The sequence below is a fragment of the Anomaloglossus baeobatrachus genome, chromosome 2 (assembly GCF_048569485.1).
Source record: "Anomaloglossus baeobatrachus isolate aAnoBae1 chromosome 2, aAnoBae1.hap1, whole genome shotgun sequence".
In the NCBI taxonomy this organism is placed as follows: Eukaryota; Metazoa; Chordata; class Amphibia; order Anura; family Aromobatidae; genus Anomaloglossus; species Anomaloglossus baeobatrachus.
Window position 1 is genome coordinate 501,253,969 of NC_134354.1, and position 17,411 is coordinate 501,271,379.

The 17,411-nt window shown below is 48.5% G+C and overlaps 1 protein-coding gene across 9 annotated transcripts in view; it reads right to left on the minus strand.

Moving 5' to 3' along the window:
* Window positions 1-17,411, minus strand: part of DMD (dystrophin) — a 4,177,531-nt gene that overhangs the window by 2,480,406 nt on the left and 1,679,714 nt on the right. The gene's annotated exons all lie outside the window — the stretch shown is intronic.

Genomic DNA, 17,411 nt, shown 5'->3' on the forward strand with positions numbered 1-17,411 from the left:
TAGGATTTTAGGATCTGTCAAGATTTTCTTTTTAACTGTTTAAAAATATTTTTGGGGCTAATTTTTTAACTTTTGATGGCTTTTTGCAGTTCAGAAAAATGTAGCCATTTTCCTAAATGTGTGAGGAAGGGAACTGTCAAAAATGTATATGTTCACAAATGCAGATTTTTGTAAAATTCAAATACAATTCAATTCTCAAGTTTTCTCACAGCCGCCAGCGGGCGGGTCTATATCGTGCAGTAAAATAAATAAGTAAATAAATAATAAAAAAAAAACAACTGCAGTTCCCCCCCAATTTTGATACCAGCCAAGATAAAACCACATGACTGAAGGCTGGTATTGTCAGGATGGAGAATGACACGTTATGGGGAGCCCACCACCCTAACAATATCAGCCAGCAGCTACCCGGAATTGCCGCATCTATTAGATGCGACAGTCCCGACTCGGGACTCTACCCGGCTCATCCCGAATTGCCCTGGTGCGGTGACAATCGGGGTAATAAGGTTAGGTTAATCATGACAGGCGTCTCCCCAAGATACCTTCCATGATTAACCTGTAAGTGAAAGTAAATAAACACACAAAACGAAAAATCCTTTATTTGAAGTAAAAGACAACCCCCCCTCTTTTACCACTTTATTAATCCCCAAACAACAATCCAGGTCCAAAGTAATCCACACTACACTTTCAGCTCTGCTACATGAAGCTGACAGAGAGTGCCGTAGAACACGATCGCTGTGTCAGCTCCACGCAGCAACTGAAGTGAACCGCGCTGTCACCGGAGACTTCACTCAGGTAGTGCCTGTGTGTGTGCGAGGATGATGATGGGCGCGGTAGTGCTTGTGTGTGCAGTGATAATGATGATGAATGCGGTACTGCCTGCATATGTGCGAGGATGATGATGAGTGCATGTGTGTGCGGTGATGATGATTTGTGCGGTAGTGCCTGCGTGTGTGCGGGGATGATGATGAGTATGGTACTGTTGGGGTGTGTTCGGGGATGATGATGAGTGCAGTAGTGCTTGTGTGTTACGAGGGGGACCCGGGGAAGCGTGCCAAGATGGGAAATGGACTGCTTCCGCCGGTCAAGGTCCACTGTGCGGTGTAAGGGACCGCCGCTATGGTGGGTGAAGAGTGAGCGGGTTGCTGCTAGCGATCGTCTGGAATGTCACAGACGATCTATATACACCGATCTGCCCTAACCCGTGAGGGTTGTATGGCACAGATCTCACGGCTTGGTGTACCTGTTGCACGGGGAAGCACAGAGGTGCCCACGCACGTGTGCCAGTGGAAGTCACGAGAATATGGCACGAGGGTAGCACAGAGGTGCCCACGCACGTGTGCTTTCAATAACCAGGTGAGTCCAATGGAGACTTGAGGAGCTCACCTGGGACAGGAACACGGCCTGTTGACGGGGGTACTGCCGGAGCAGCAAGGCAGGAACACGGCCTGCAAAAGAGGTACTGCCGGAGCAGCAAGGGCCAAGCCCACAAGAGACAGTAATGCCTGAGCAGTGGCGTGGCAGCACGCTGCCAGACATCCAAACATAGAAGGACGGTCGCGCGTCGCCATGATGGCAGGGGGAGCTTTTAAGGAGGTGCAGCTCCACCCGAGGGCGGGCGCGAGGCGGAGATGACGGACTTGACCCAATCAGGGTCCACGACGTCCCAGCCTGGCCAGTCAGGATTCACCACGTCACCAGCCTTGTCATCAAGCCGTGTGACGTCAGTGAGCGAATCAGGACCCACCACGCATTGCACATGCTCACCCTCCTGCCTCTGGGAAATAGAGGCGGGATCCTCGGTCTCACAATGTGGAGAGATAACGGGAATCTCACTGCTTCCCTGAGCAGTAAACCTCTGCACATTGCGCAGCCTCGCAGACCTTCGGGGCCGCTGAGCAGGAGAGTCTGCGGCAGGCCAGGAATGGGAGACCGCTTCACTCCTTGTAACAGGAGAACCACTAGGTGTCACCCTTCTGCTGCCTCTCTGAGAAGGTATCTCCTGCACACTGCGCAGTCTGGCAGACCTTCGGCGCTGCTGAGCAGGAGTGCTTGTGGCAGGCAAGGAATGGGAGACTGCCTCAGTCCTTGCCTCAGGAGAGCCACGAGATGTAACATTACCCCCCGTCTAGGCCCCCCCCCCTGTCCGTGCTCGAAGGCCGCTATCAAACCCGGGGCGCGGATATGATCCTCGAACTCCCAGGATCTATGCTCTGGACCACGGCCGGCCCACTCCACGAGGTAGTACCTCTTGCCCTGTATGACTTTTGTCTCCACAAGTTTTGCCACCTCAGGGTCGTCGGACGGGGAGTCGGTTTGAGCCGGCAGGGACCCCGAGAATTTATTAAGTCGTACGGGTTTCAGGAGGGACACGTGAAAGGTGTTAGCTATAGCCCAGCGTGGAGGGAGCTGGAGTCGATATGCCACTGGGTTTACCTGCTGTAGTACTTTAAACGGACCCAGATACCTAGGGGCGAATTTGGCTGCCTGTACCCGTAGGTTAACATTCTTAGAGGACAGCCATACTAGGTCACCAGGGGCGAAGGATGGTGCAGGGCGGCGGCGAACATCAGCCGTTGTCACCATCCGGTCTTTAGCCCTTTTAAGAGCCTCTTGGGTGTCATCCCAGATCTCCCGGGCCTTGGTCGCCCAATCCTCCACTCTAGTATCGGGTGACGTAATGGGCATCGGAACCGGGATTCTGGGATGTTGTCTGTTATTGAGTAGGAACGGAGTCTGGCCAGAGGATTCATGGACCGAATTGTTAATGGCAAATTCGACCCAAGGAAGGAGGTTAGCCCAGTTGTCGTGGTGCACGGATATAAAATGGCGGAGGTAAGTTACCAAGGTCTGATTAGTCCTCTCCACTAGTCCATTGGTCTCAGGATGGTATGCGGAGGAGATGTTCAGCTCTATCTGCAGGAGCTTACAGAGCTCTCTCCAGAAGCGAGACGCGAACTGGGGACCCCGGTCGCTCACCACCTTGTCAGGCATGCCATGCAACCTAAATACATGCCGAATGAACAAGGTGGCGAGAGCACGTGACGTCGGGAGTCGTGGGAGAGGCACCAAGTGGACCATTTTAGAGAAGTGGTCCGTGATGACCCATACGACCCTGTGCCCTGCTGACTAGGGCAGATCTCCCAGGAAGTCCATCCCCACCACTTCCCAGGGACGATCCGGCACTGGCAGTGGGTGAAGAAGACCTGCCGGTCTCTGCCGGGACGGCTTATTCCGAGCACATGACATACAGGCTCCCACATATTCCTGTATGTCCTGGGGTAGTCTCGGCCACCAATAATGCCTGGTCACCAGGTCTCTGGTCCTTTTGACCCCGAAGTGACCCCCGACCTTGGAGGCATGGGCCCACGATAGCACCTCGTTCCGTAGTTCAGGGGGAACGAGGGTTTTGCCAGGTGGCACCTGGTCCAAAGAAGTGGGAGTGACCATCCTCAAGCTGTCCGGGGGTAGTATAAGACGAGGCTCCTCCTCGTCCTCCTCCAACACAACCATACAACGTGACAAGGCATCGGCCCGTACGTTCTTCTCACCGGCCAGGTGGCGGATAATAAAGCGGAACCGGGAGAAGAATAAAGACCAACGGGCCTGCCTTGGGTTCATGCGTTGTGCTGTCTGGAGGTTTGTGAGGTTTTTGTGGTCAGAAAAAACATCAAATGGATGCTTCGCACCCTCCAGGAGATGCCGCCATTCCTGGAATGCTAGTTTCATCGCCAGTAACTCCCTATCCCCTATGGAGTAGTTCCTCTCGGCCGGAGAAAAGGTCTTGGAGAAAAAGAAACATGGATGTTTCCTTCCTCGTTCGTTTTTCTGGTACAGGACTGCACCTGCACCGACCGAAGAGGCGTCTACCTCCAGTAGAAAGGGTTTGGAGATGTCTGGACGATGAAGGATGGGAGCTCTGGAGAAGTGAGTTTTGAGGGTGTGAAATGCCTCTACCGTTTCCCGTGTCCATGCTTTGGGATTAGCGCCCTTGCGGGTAAGGGCAATGATGGGTGATGCCACTGTCGAGAAGTTGGGAATGAACTGGCGATAATAATTGATAAACCCCAAGAATCGCTGGATCGCCTTCAGCGAGCGGGGCTCAGGCCAGTTCATCACTGTCTCCAACTTCCCCGGATCCATTGCTAACCCCTGACTGGACACTATGTACCCCAGGAACGGCAAAGATTCCTGTTCAAAAACGCACTTTTCCAGCTTAGCATATAACGAATGGGTGCGGAGCCTCTTAAGTACTCGGATGACATCCCTCCGATGGGTGGTAAGATCGGGGGAGAAGATAAGAATGTCATCCAGGTATGCAACCACGGATAGATACAAATCCCGGAAAATGTCATTCACAAAGTCTTGAAATATGGCGGGGGCATTGCAGAGTCCGAAGGGCATTACTAGATACTCGTAGTGACCGTCCCTGGTGTTAAAGGCGGTCTTCCTTTCATCGCCCTTTCGGACTCGCACTAGATTATACGCCCCGCGTAGATCCAGCTTTGTGAAGACCTTTGCCCCGCGGAATCGATCAAATAGCTCAGTAATGAGGGGCAAAGGGTATTTGTTCTTGATTGTGATTGCATTTAATCCCCTGTAATCGATACAGGGGCGCAGATCCCCTTCCTTCTTCTGCACAAAAAAGAACCCTGCACCAGCCGGTGAAATAGACTTGCGAATGAACCCCTTCGCCAGGCTGTCCTGAATATATTTGGACATAGCCTCCGTCTCTGGAGCAGAGAGTGGATACACTCTGCCCCTAGGGGGCTCGGAGCCTGGCTTCAGGTCTATTCGGCAATCATATGGCCGGTGGGGAGGAAGAGTATCTGCGGCCCTTTTGGAAAAGACATCCCTGTAGGCCTCATAAGGTGTTGGTAGACCCGGCCCCTCAGTATTCCCTGAGGACCCAACCGACCTAATGGTAGCGGGTGGTTCGGTAGTCACGAGGTGCTCTCTACAGGATCCTGCCCAGGATGAGATCTTCCCTGTTGCCCAGTTGAGTATAGGAGCATGCTGTCTCAACCAGGGAAGGCCCAGTAGGATCTCATCCGTCCCCCCTGGAAGCACCAGGAAGGACACCTGCTCATGGTGTCCCGGTGGTACATCCATCCTGAGAGGGATGGTGATCTGGGTGATAGGATCGAGTAGTATGGACCCGTCGACTACCCGGACCCTGAGTGGCTTGGGCAACAGAACCAGGGGAACTGAGTATCGGGTTGCCAGGGAGGTCGAGATGAAATTGCCTTCAGCGCCTGAGTCCAAGCAAGCCAGGGCAGAGAAGAGAGTAGTGCCGAACTGCAACTGGGCGCTGATAGTCAACCTAGAGGGAGAAGTAGCGTCTAGAGTCCCCCCTCTGATAGAAACTAGACGCTGTCTTTTCCCGACGGTTTGGGACATAGGGTAGCTATGTGTCCCCTCTGCCCACAGGAAAAGCAGATGACACAAGACCGAGAACCTGGGGCAGAGGAGACCACCTTGGACACCTCCATTGACTCCACGGAGTCGCCTACAGGACTGGCTGGGAGACCTGTCTGATGGAAGACGGGAGTCAGACGCTTTTTAGGCCGAGAAGACGTGGGTGCTGAAGAGACCTCGAGCCTTCGCTCCGCCTGGCGGATGTCTATGCGAGAGGCAACCTGAATCAAGGACTCTAAAGTGGCAGGCACCTCACGTGTGGCCAGTGCATCTTTGACAAACCCTGCCAGGCCCTCCCAAAACACAGGGACAAGGACCTTATCCGGCCAGTCCAGCTCTGCGGCCAGTGTCCTAAAGTGTACAGCAAAGTCCCCGACTGAAGCAGACCCTTGCCGAAGTCGTAGGAGGCGCAGCGCGGAATCATGGGTGACTTAAGGCCCGAGGAACACCATTCTCATGGCCCCAAGATAAGCTGCTAAGTTATTCACCACACGATCTCCGCGCTCCCACAACGGCGTGGACCACTTCAGCGCTCTCCCTGTGAGCAGGGACTAGACGAAGGCTACCTTCGCCTTCTCGGTAGCGTAAAGAGTCGCGGACAGCTCTAAGTAGGTGGTAACCTGGTTTATAAAACCACGGCACTCAGAGCTGTTGCCGCTAAAGCGCTCTGGAAGCGCAAGGCGAGGAGACCTTCCGCCCAATAGCACAGCCTGGGTAGCCGCCTGGGTGGCGACTGTCGTCAGAGTAGTCTTATCGGAGGAAGACTGCTCCACTGCTGCCAATCGTGACTCCAACTGCTGCACATAACGCAGCAACTGCTCCTGCTCTTCAGCCATAGCCAGACCTTTGGCGCGACCGTAATGTTACGAGGGGGACCCGGGGAAGCGTGCCAAGATGGGAAATGGACTGCTTCCGCCGGTCAAGGTCCACTGTGCGGTGTAAGGGACCGCCGCTATGGTGGGTGAAGAGTGAGCGGGTTGCTGCTAGCGATCGTCTGGAATGTCACAGACGATCTATATACACAGATCTGCCCTAACCCGTGAGGGTTGTATGGCACAGATCTCACGGCTCGGTGTACCTGTTGCACGGGGAAGCACAGAGGTGCCCACGCACGTGTGCCAGTGGAAGTCACGAGAATATGGCACGAGGGTAGCACAGAGGTGCCCACGCACGTGTGCTTTCAATAACCAGGTGAGTCCAATGGAGACTTGAGGAGCTCACCTGGGACAGGAACACGGCCTGTTGACGGGGGTACTGCCAGAGCAGCAAGGCAGGAACACGGCCTGCAAAAGAGGTACTGCCGGAGCAGCAAGGGCCAAGCCCACAAGAGACAGTAATGCCTGAGCAGTGGCGTGGCAGCACGCTGCCAGACATCCAAACATAGAAGGACGGTCGCGTGCCGCCATGATGGCAGGGGGAGCTTTTAAGGAGGTGCAGCTCCACCCGAGGGCGGGCGCGAGGCGGAGATGACGGACTTGACCCAATCAGGGTCCACGACGTCCCAGCCTGGCCAGTCAGGATTCACCACGTCACCAGCCTTGTCATCAAGCCGTGTGACGTCAGTGAGCGAATCAGGACCCACCACGCATTGCACATGCTCACCCTCCTGCCTCTGGGAAATAGAGGCGGGATCCTCGGTCTCACAATGTGGAGAGATAACGGGAATCTCACTGCTTCCCTGAGCAGTAAACCTCTGCACATTGCGCAGCCTCGCAGACCTTCGGGGCCGCTGAGCAGGAGAGTCTGCGGCAGGCCAGGAATGGGAGACCGCTTCACTCCTTGTAACAGGAGAACCACTAGGTGTCACCCTTCTGCTGCCTCTCTGAGAAGGTATCTCCTGCACACTGCGCAGTCTAGCAGACCTTCGGCGCTGCTGAGCAGGAGTGCTCGTGGCAGGCAAGGAATGGGAGACTGCCTCAGGAGAGCCACGAGATGTAACACTTGTGTGTGCAAGGATGATGATGGGGCAGTAGTGCATGTGTGTGCGAGGATAATTATGAGTGGCATACTGCCTGCGTGTCTCTTTTCTCTCTCTCTCTCCTCTCTTCTCTCTCTTCTCTCTCCCTCTTTCCTCTCTTTCTCTTTTCTCTTCTCTCTCTCTTCTCTCTCTCCTCACTCTCTTCTCTCTCTCTCCTCTCTCTGTTCTCCCTCTCTTCTCTCTTCTCTCTCTCTTTTCTCTCTCTTCTCTCCCTCTCCTCCCTCTCCTCTCTCTTCTCTCTCTCCCCTCTCTCTCTCTGCTCTCTCTCTTCTCTCGCTTTCGTCTCTCGCTCTCTTCTCTCTCTCTTCTCTCTCTTCTCTCTTTCTTCTCTCTCTCTTCTCTCTCCTCTCTCTCCTCTCTCTCCTCTTTCTCCTCTTTCTCCTCTCTCTCTCCTTTCTCTCTCCTCTCTCTTCTCTCTCCTCTCTCTCCTTTCTCTCTCCTCTCTTTCTCTCCTCTCTCTTCTCCCTCTATCTTCTTTCTCTCTTCTCTCGCTTTCTTTTCTCTCTTTCCTCTCTCTCTTCTCTCTCTCTCCTCTCTTCTATCTCTCTCTCTCTTCTCTCTCTCTCCTCTCTCTCAGACCTGGCGACGATCAGTTGATGTGGCCACCTGACGGAATCAACTGACACTATAAGTCGAGCCGTGAGGCCGGCTTTTTACCGTCCGGCCGGCTAAACTATCAGCTGATGCTGATGGACAGTAGTCTGCACAGAAGTGTGTAGGGGTTTTTTTTTGCACTGATGCATCAGCTGATTGTACAAAAGCCGTTTATACAATCAGCTGCTGTGTCATGTGATTCAGGCCCTTGAACCTGACACATCATCTGATCGCTTTGCCTTCCAGCAAACCGATCAGATGATATTGGATCCGGGTTGGACGGCGCGGGACCCTTGACCCAGGATTACTGCGGAGGGGGGTTCTTTATTTCAATAAAGATGGAGTCACTAATTGTGTTGTGTTTTATTTCTAATAAAAATATTTTTTTTTGTGTTGTGTTTTTTTTTTATCTTTACTAGAAGTTCATGGTGGCCATGTCTACTATTGGCATGACACCATGAATTTTGGGCTTAGGGCCAGTTGATAATATACAGCTTGCCCTAACCCCATTATTACCCAGCCAGCCACCCGTCACCAGGGCAGCTGGAAAAGTTGGATACTGTGCCAGAAGACGGTGCTTCTATGAAAGCGCCATTTTCTGGGGTGACTGCGGTCTGCAATTTGCAGCAAAGATGCCCAGAAAGCTTGGGTACCCTGTGCTGCGGATTCCAATCCCCAGCTGCCTAGTTGTACCTGGCGGGACACAAAAATTGGGCGAAACCCACGTCATTTTTTTTTATTATTTCATGAAATTCGTGAAATAATTAAAAAAAAGGATTTCCCTATATTTTTGGTTCCCAGCCGGGTACAAATAAGCAGCTGGGAGTTAGGGGCAGCCCGTAGCTGCCTGCTGTACCTGGCTAGCATACAAAAATATGGCAAAGCCCACGTCATTTTTTGGGGGGCAAAAAACTCCTGCATACAGTCCTGGAGGGAGTATGCTGAGCCTTGTAGTTCTGCAGCTGCTTTCTTCTGTCTGTCTGTATGGAGGAGAGCAGACAGCAGCTGCAGAACTACAAGGCTCAGCATACTCCATCCAGGACTGTATGCAGGAGTTTTGTGCCCTCACAAAAAATGACATGGGCTTCGCCATATTTTTGTGTCTAGCAAGGTACAGCAGACACCTACGGGATGCCCCCAACCCCCAGCTGCCTATTTGTACCCGGCTGGGAACCAAAAATATAGGGAATCCCTTTTTTTTAATTATTTCACGAATTTCATGATATAATTAAAAAAACAATGACATGGGCTTCGCCACATTTTTGTGCCTAGCCAGGTACAACTAGGCAGCTGGGGATTGGAATCCACAGCACAGGTTGGCCCAAGCTTTTTGGGCCCCTCTGCTGCGAATTGCAGTCCACAGCCGCCCCAGAAAATGGCGCTTTCATAGAAGCGCCATCATCTGGCGCTGTATCCAACTCTTCCAGCTGCCCTGGTGATGGGTGGCTCACTGGGTAATAAGGGTTAATACTAGCTTTGTTTTACTAGCTAGTATTAAGCCAGAGATTCTTAATGTCAGTCAAGTTTGACCCGGCCATTAAGAATCTCCAATAAAGGGTTAAAAAAAAGACACCACACAGAGAAAAAATGCTTTAATAGAAATAAATACACAGACACACTTAGAGACACTTCATGTTTATTACTCCCTCTCACCCCTCCATGATCCTGGTCTTCTGTCTTCTTGCTCATTCAACCCATGCAGCTTTGCTACATCAGACAGCACTGCATGGGAGGAAGACGCTGCTGCTCCCATGCAGTCTAATCACTCATTGAGTGAGCAGAGGCTGCGGGTTGTAAGCGGTGACGTCACCACTGCCACCGTTGAACCGATCACCTGACTCCCGGCACCGAAGAGCCAAGCATGTGCCTAAGCATCTCGCTGGAGCACCGCATACCGGAGAGATGCACTGACAAGACCTAGCATGACGTCTAGCCATGTGACCAGTCTGTAGCCAATGAGATAATACACACGTGACTGGTCACATGCTATGACGACGTCACGGAAGGCCCTATCATGAGTGCTGGTTACCGGGAGGATGCAGTGATGATCGGAATGAGAAGCGGCATCGCGGGGACCTGTAAGTATAATGTCAATGTTTATTAACTGTATGTGTACATGTATAATGTGTTTGTATGTGTTTGTGTTTGCCTGCCATTGTTTTCAATGGGGTTCGAAGGTGTTCTGCGAATGTTCGCCGAACACATCCGCTGTTCGACGAACCGAACTCGAACACTAGCGGGGTGGCTCATCTCTAGTGGTTAGATTACTTTTTGTGGTCTTTTATTAAAAATGATGGCTAACTACCTTATGTTTTTACTGTTTACAGCAATAGTTGAGTTCATTCAGTTTGCTGATCCACAGTGTGTTTACACTGAAGAGCAAAAGGGTGATAATGTTTTAAACTTTTGACTTTCAGGCTCCATATCTCACCATCATTTTATACAACATTTTCTTGGCTATCTTATACAGAAATTTGACTTGCAATTATTTAGCATATGATTTGTTATGCGGATTCTTGCCATATCACTGCATTGCTACTGGTTTCTCCTAGAAATCTTAATGCTAATTTTTATTTTATTAGTATTTTGTAAATCCATCTTTGGCATTCAACCCTCCCTGAGTACTTCTGGGCATGCTCTCCATCAGATTCAAGCATAACTAGACCAAAATCTGATCCCAAGTCTCTTTTCCAGGTTCCAAATATTGGTACATACTAGTGGATTCACTTGGGTATGTGTACAGCTTTTTCTTCAACTCTACCCACAAGTGTTCAATTGGGTTGAGGTCTGGGGACTGTGGGGGCCAATTTTGTACTTCTATTTCTTTGTAATTGAACCATTTCTTCTCCATTCTCGATATATACTTTGGGTTGTTGTCCTGCTGGAACACTAGGCTGTCCTTATCATAAACATTGTATTTGAGTGTACAAAGTAACTCATCTTGTAATATACTCAAATATAGCTCAGCATTGGGACCACCATCAATCCTGGTCAGGTATCCAACACCTTCAGCTGTTAAAGAACCCTATGTCATCAGGCTTTTTACACCAAAACTTGACAGTTTCTTCAATTTCTCAAATTGTTCGCCTGTTTTTTCCTTTTTTCTTCCAGACCCATAAGAGCCTAGTCTACGGACTTTTGTCTCATTGCTTCAAATCATGCGTTTCCAATCTTCCATTGTAAATTTTTAATGCTTTTTTGCAGACTACAGCCAATGTTTCTTATGACAATATTGAAATCAAGGCTTTGTTACCTTTTTTCGGACCCCATTCTAGACCTGTTTAATGTGCATCACACAAAGCTTGTATGGTCATCTTTGACCTCAATATTACGATGCATACAGTCTGTGATGATCTCATGTTGTGGGTTTTATTAATCACATAGGCAGGTTTATGATGCAACAGCTTTTATTTATTTTATAGGTCTTACAGCAACCATAGTCCTTATGTGTTGCGGGCGGGGGCCGCTGCCGCTTTTGGGGCCGCTCGCATCCGGGTTTGCTGCTGCGGCTCGAGTGGTGACCGGACCCAGGCTCGCACGGCCGTCCGTCTTCACAACCATCGGAAGGGGATATTCACAGGGAATTTGATGTGTTGGTGACGCCCCCAGTGGGTTGCGGTGAGGGATGGTGACACAGCCTCTGCCTGGTGATGGGGCGCCCGGGGCTGATGGAGCGGGGCAGCAAAATGGGATCCCCTCCACGGGTAGTGGAGGTGTAGTCCCGGGTCCCTGTGTCGATACATGGGAGTAGTAGCTGCTGGAGATGGCATGCCAGGTTGGACCGGGGATCAATGGTGTACTCACAGTTCAGTAATTACACACGAGTCCAGTGGTAAACCAAGTTGCCAGTGGCCAGCCGCCTTTGGTGGGTGTATTCAGATCCCAAACCTGAGTGTAGCAAACAGGGGTCCCTTCCTACTGCACTCTGTGTTTGTCTTCTGTCGGACGACTCTGCATGGAATGAGGAAGTCCACTCCCGGTACTGTGTATGTGTTGGGAGCTGTGACCAGTGAAATCTGACCCTTGGGATTTCTGTGGGTTCTGACGGACACCCTATCAACAGCGTTGGGCTTCCGTTTTGCTCTCTGGGCTTCTGGAAAAAAAGGCCTGAAACCTCAACCTCTGCTGGTTGATTAACAAGTGGCATGCAACCTTCCTCGTCCTAGGGTACAGGCACCCCGTCTGTGCACGGCCTCCGGACCGGATTCACATCGGCACTGGCAGGTTACAACCCTGCCCCGGTCCATTTTAGGTCTCCCGCAGCCGGATATCCGTCATCTGTGGCCCTGTTCACTGTCTGCCACCTAGCCGGGTAGTCCAGGGTCCCCTACCCCTGACTCCACTTCACTTCAACTGTCAGCACAAGACTTCCACTGTCCCCTCTCTTACTCAGACCACAACTAAAACTAAACTGAAACTCCACTGTTCCCACCCCTGACACCTCAGAACCCCTAGGTGGGCGTTCTCATTCATCTGATCCCACCCACTGGTGTGCCTTTATTATCATGAGGGGGTGGCTAGGCTTTAATGGCTGTGTGTTATACCTGAGTGTGAATTTTTGGTGGTATCAAGGAGGGTGAACTACATTTGTGACTACCTGGTTTTGCCAGGGCGTCACACTCCCCCCTTGGTTGAATACAGCCCGTCCTCGGGCTTTCCGGCCACTGATGTTTATTTTTCTGCTACTGCAATTGAAAAATGTAACAAACTTAAAACATTAGAAAAACATTTTAAAACCTTTCGTCCCATAAGGGAGTCACATCACTTAAACTTTGCAAAGAACAAATGAACATCATCTCCCTCTTCCCTTTCACCCGCCACCCAAAACACCTGAACCGACCCTCATTACCACCGCTAGTACAGATGTCACACCATCCCGAGTTCCTGTGGGTGTCCATAGTGTCCGGGTAAAAGTTCTTCTGCCATACGGCCTCACATTTATATGTGAGGCCGTATGGCACATTTTATAAAAATATTTTAGTGTAGGACTGCCTCAAATGAGATTTGCCGTGACGTGGCGAGGTAGCTCAAGAAATTGCAATTTTTTGCCAAAAATCTTAAAATTTTTATAAGTACAGTTTGGAATTTTTAGTGCTGAAGTGCACATTTAGTGCTGGCTTTTTGTTTTTTCTTCATTGAATTGGTCGGTGGCTGACCCCCACCTTGCTATGCACCACAATTTGGGATGTATTCCACCTGTCTAGATTTTGGCGGTTGGTGACTGTTCACATTCAGTCATCAGGCCTTGTCCAAAGGCTATTTACTTCATGCAGCATTTGCTTGGACCTATTCCACCCACAGCCATGACTCAGTCATGGGTACGGGATTGAAATAGACCAGGTGAGTGCTGCTAAGAGCAGTTCTACTATTCATATGTGAGGCCGTATGGCACATATTATAAAAATATTTTAGTGTAGGACTGCCTCAAATGAGATTTGCCGTGACGTGGCGAGGTAGCTCAAGAAATTGCAATTTTTTGCCAAAAATCTCAAAATTTTTATAATAAGTACAGTTCGGAATTTTTAGTGCTGAAGTGCACATTTAGTGCTGGCTTTTTGTTTTTTCTTCATTGAATTGGTCGGTGGCTGACCCCCACCTTGCTATGCACCCCAATTTGGGATGTATTCCACCTGTCTAGATTTTGTCGGTTGGTGACTGTTCACATTCAGTCATCAGGCCTTGTCCACAGGCTATTTACTTCATGCAGCATTTGCTTGGACCTGTCCCGCCCACAGCCATAACTCAGTTATGGGTACGGGATTGAAATAGACCAGGTGAGTGCTGCTAAGAGCAGTTCTACTATTCATATGTGAGGCCGTATGGCACATTTTATAAAAATATTTTAGTGTAGGACTGCCTCAAATGAGATTTGCCGTGACGCGGTGAGGTAGCTCAAGAAATTGCAATTTTTTGCCAAAAATCTCAAAATTTTTATAATAAGTACAGTTCGGAATTTTTAGTGCTGAAGTGCACATTTAGTGCTGGCTTTTTGTTTTTTCTTCATTGAATTGGTCGGTGGCTGACCCCCACCTTGCTATGCACCCCAATTTGGGATGTATTCCACCTGTCTAGATTTTGTCGGTTGGTGACTGTTCACATTCAGTCATCAGGCCTTGTCCACAGGCTATTTACTTCATGCAGCATTTGCTTGGACCTGTCCCGCCCACAGCCATAACTCAGTTATGGGTACGAGATTGAAATAGACCAGGTGAGTGCTGCTAAGAGCAGTTCTACTATTCATATGTGAGGCCGTATGGCACATTTTATAAAAATATTTTAGTGTAGGACTGCCTCAAATGAGATTTGCCGTGACGCGGTGAGGTAGCTCAAGAAATTGCAATTTTTTGCTAAAAATCTCAAAATTTTTATAATAAGTACAGTTTGGAATTTTTAGTGCTGAAGTGCACATTTAGTGCTGGCTTTTTGTTTTTTCTTCATTGAATTGGTCGGTGGCTGACCCCCACCTTGCTATGCACCCCAATTTGTGATGTATTCCACCTGTCTAGATTTTGTCGGTTGGTGACTGTTCACATTCAGTCATCAGGCCTTGTCCACAGGCTATTTACTTCATGCAGCATTTGCTTGGACCTGTCCCGCCCACAGCCATGACTCAGTCATGGGTACGGGATTGAAATAGACCAGGTGAGTGCTGCTAAGAGCAGTTCTACTATTCATATGTGAGGCCGTATGGCACATTTAATAAAAATATTTTAGTGTAGGACTGCCTCAAATGAGATTTGCTGTGACGTGGCGAGGTAGCTCAAGAAATTGCAATTTTTTGCCAAAAATCTCAAAATTTTTATAATAAGTACAGTTTGGAATTTTTAATGCTGAAGTGCACATTTAGTGCTGGCTTTTTGTTTTTTATTCATTGAATTGGTCGGTGGCTGACCCCCACCTTGCTATGCACCCCAATTTGGGATGTATTCCACCTGTCTAGATTTTGGCGGTTGGTGACTGTTCACATTCAGTCATCAGGCCTTGTCCACAGGCTATTTAGTTCATGCAGCATTTGCTTGGACCTGTCCCGCCCACAGCCATAACTCAGTTATGGGTACGGGATTGAAATAGACCAGGTGAGTGCTGCTAAGAGCAGTTCTACTATTCATATGTGAGGCCGTATGGCACATTTTATAAAAATATTTTAGTGTAGGACTGCCTCAAATGAGATTTGCCGTGACGTGGCGAGGTAGCTTAAGAAATTGCAATTTTTTGCCAAAAATCTCAAAATTTTTATAATAAGTACAGTTTGGAATTTTTAGTGCTGAAGTGCACATTTAGTGCTGGCTTTTTGTTTTTTCTTCTGGAGAACAAGGCCTGAAACCTCGTCCTCTGCTGGTTGATTAACAAGGGGCATGCAACCTTCCTCGTCTTAGGGGTCCATGTACCCCGTCTGTGCACAGCCTCCGGACTGTGGATTTTTGGTGGTTTCAAGGAGGGTGAACTACATTTGTGTCTACCTGGTTTTGCCAGGGCGTCACATATGCTCCTCCAGATGATGGCTATTACAACATTTATCCAGCTCCAGCATCAATAGCACTTAAAATATTTCCTCAATCCAGATGAGTGATATCACAACCGTAGCATGGGTATAGAGCTCCAATCTCTATAGTTTACTCATGGACACCAGGAGCTGTACACAGAAACAGATCATTGTCCCTCCACAACACAGCACCAATTACATCCTTACATGTGTCTCCTTTCTTTTCTACCTTGTTTGGGATCCACTCCCTAGATGAGGAGAGGTGATCACATCTCCCCCCTTTAAACATTTGTTTCATGTAACTACAAGTATTAAGGAGAGCACATATTTCCAACCCCTTCCCCCTTTAAACTGTGTTTCTTAAACTGATGAGTAAGCAATCTCTAATAAAACACAACAATAAAATTGACATAACCAGCGCCCTGTTCTGTAAAAGGTCAGAATCCCTTAGAGCTGTGGGGTTTGCGCTATATCCATTGGTCCAATAGTCTTAAATCTGAGCCAGCTCCTCACACGAGTCATTTCCACTGCCTTATTTGCCTTACCAGAACTGATAAACCTTGTGATGAGCTGAATTGTTGATTCCAATATTATGCCTGGACATTAATTTCTTGGCTTTTGAACGGATGCATATACTTTGTTTTGTATTCTTCAAACTGTAATAGCGGTCACATGATGCAGTTTTTCTTGACCGAGTGATCACAATTGATGAGCTGAATGTTTTGGTTTTTTTCAAATTTTTTTCATTGTTGTTCCTTGATTCAAACCAGTGACCTTTCACTTGGGTATCAACCAAATTACATACTGAGCTATTAGGGAACGTGAGCCCAGGTTTACAGTATACAGAAAAAAAAGATTTCTCCACCACCAGGATCAAAACAGTAACAATACAGTGACATGATAAGAAATTGCATAACTAAGCATATGCTAAATATTTGCAAGTCAAATTTATATATGGGATAGACAAAATGAATGTCTATAAAATAAAATTAGTCTCACATTCGAAGCTGTAGTGGATGGTGAGATATGGAGCCTAAAAGTAAAACGTTCTAAACATTGTTACCCTTTTTCTTGTCAGTGAACAGTGAGTATCTATACTATGTTTAGAAATTTGAGTTCCTGAACCATCTTCACACTTGTGAGCTACAGCACATATGTACTGCTACGTCCATTTGCAATAAGGGGTTAATGAGGCTGATAGATGTAATTAGCAAATAAATCATTATACAAGCCATAGTTTGTTCAAGTTTAACATTTTGGATGAGATGGGTTGACGAGCTGCATGAACATGCATATATACTGAAGATGATTGAAAGTTGTAAAAATGAATGTCATTAATCCATTTGTAATTTACCACAAGAAAGGTCAATTTCGCACAATGAAATCAACAGCCTTATATAGGTGCTTGAGGCAATTAGCTATGGTCAGGAGCCCTAGTTGTCAGACTTGGGATTATGATCAACGTATGGTCTGTGAACACAGACCAAGTGAAACTGGCCACTTTTATCTTTAAAGGGATCCTATTCTGATGGGCGTAGAAAAGATTAAGCAAAAAAATGCATGCTGCCCAGCGGGACACCAACAATCAAAAAATGAACCAGTACGTTCAGGTTAGATCCATGATATCGCAGTGGGGGGGCGGTCGCTCCTATGTGTCACACATAGTGAGATTGCTAGCGAGGTCGCTGTTGCGTCACAAAACCTGTGAAATTTCAGCGATCTTGCTAACAACATGTGTGACAGGGGCTATAGATGGAAAACCAGCAGGAGAGAAGGTGTATTTAAATGATTAGTCATGTCACAATGCACTATTGCCTGTACTTGGTTTTAACATTCTGTGCTGACATAGTTCCTTTAACACTTTTATGGAGCTTACATTTGTTGTAAACCATAACAGAAAACTGGTCTATATTTAGAGTTACTTACATAAGAAATATATAG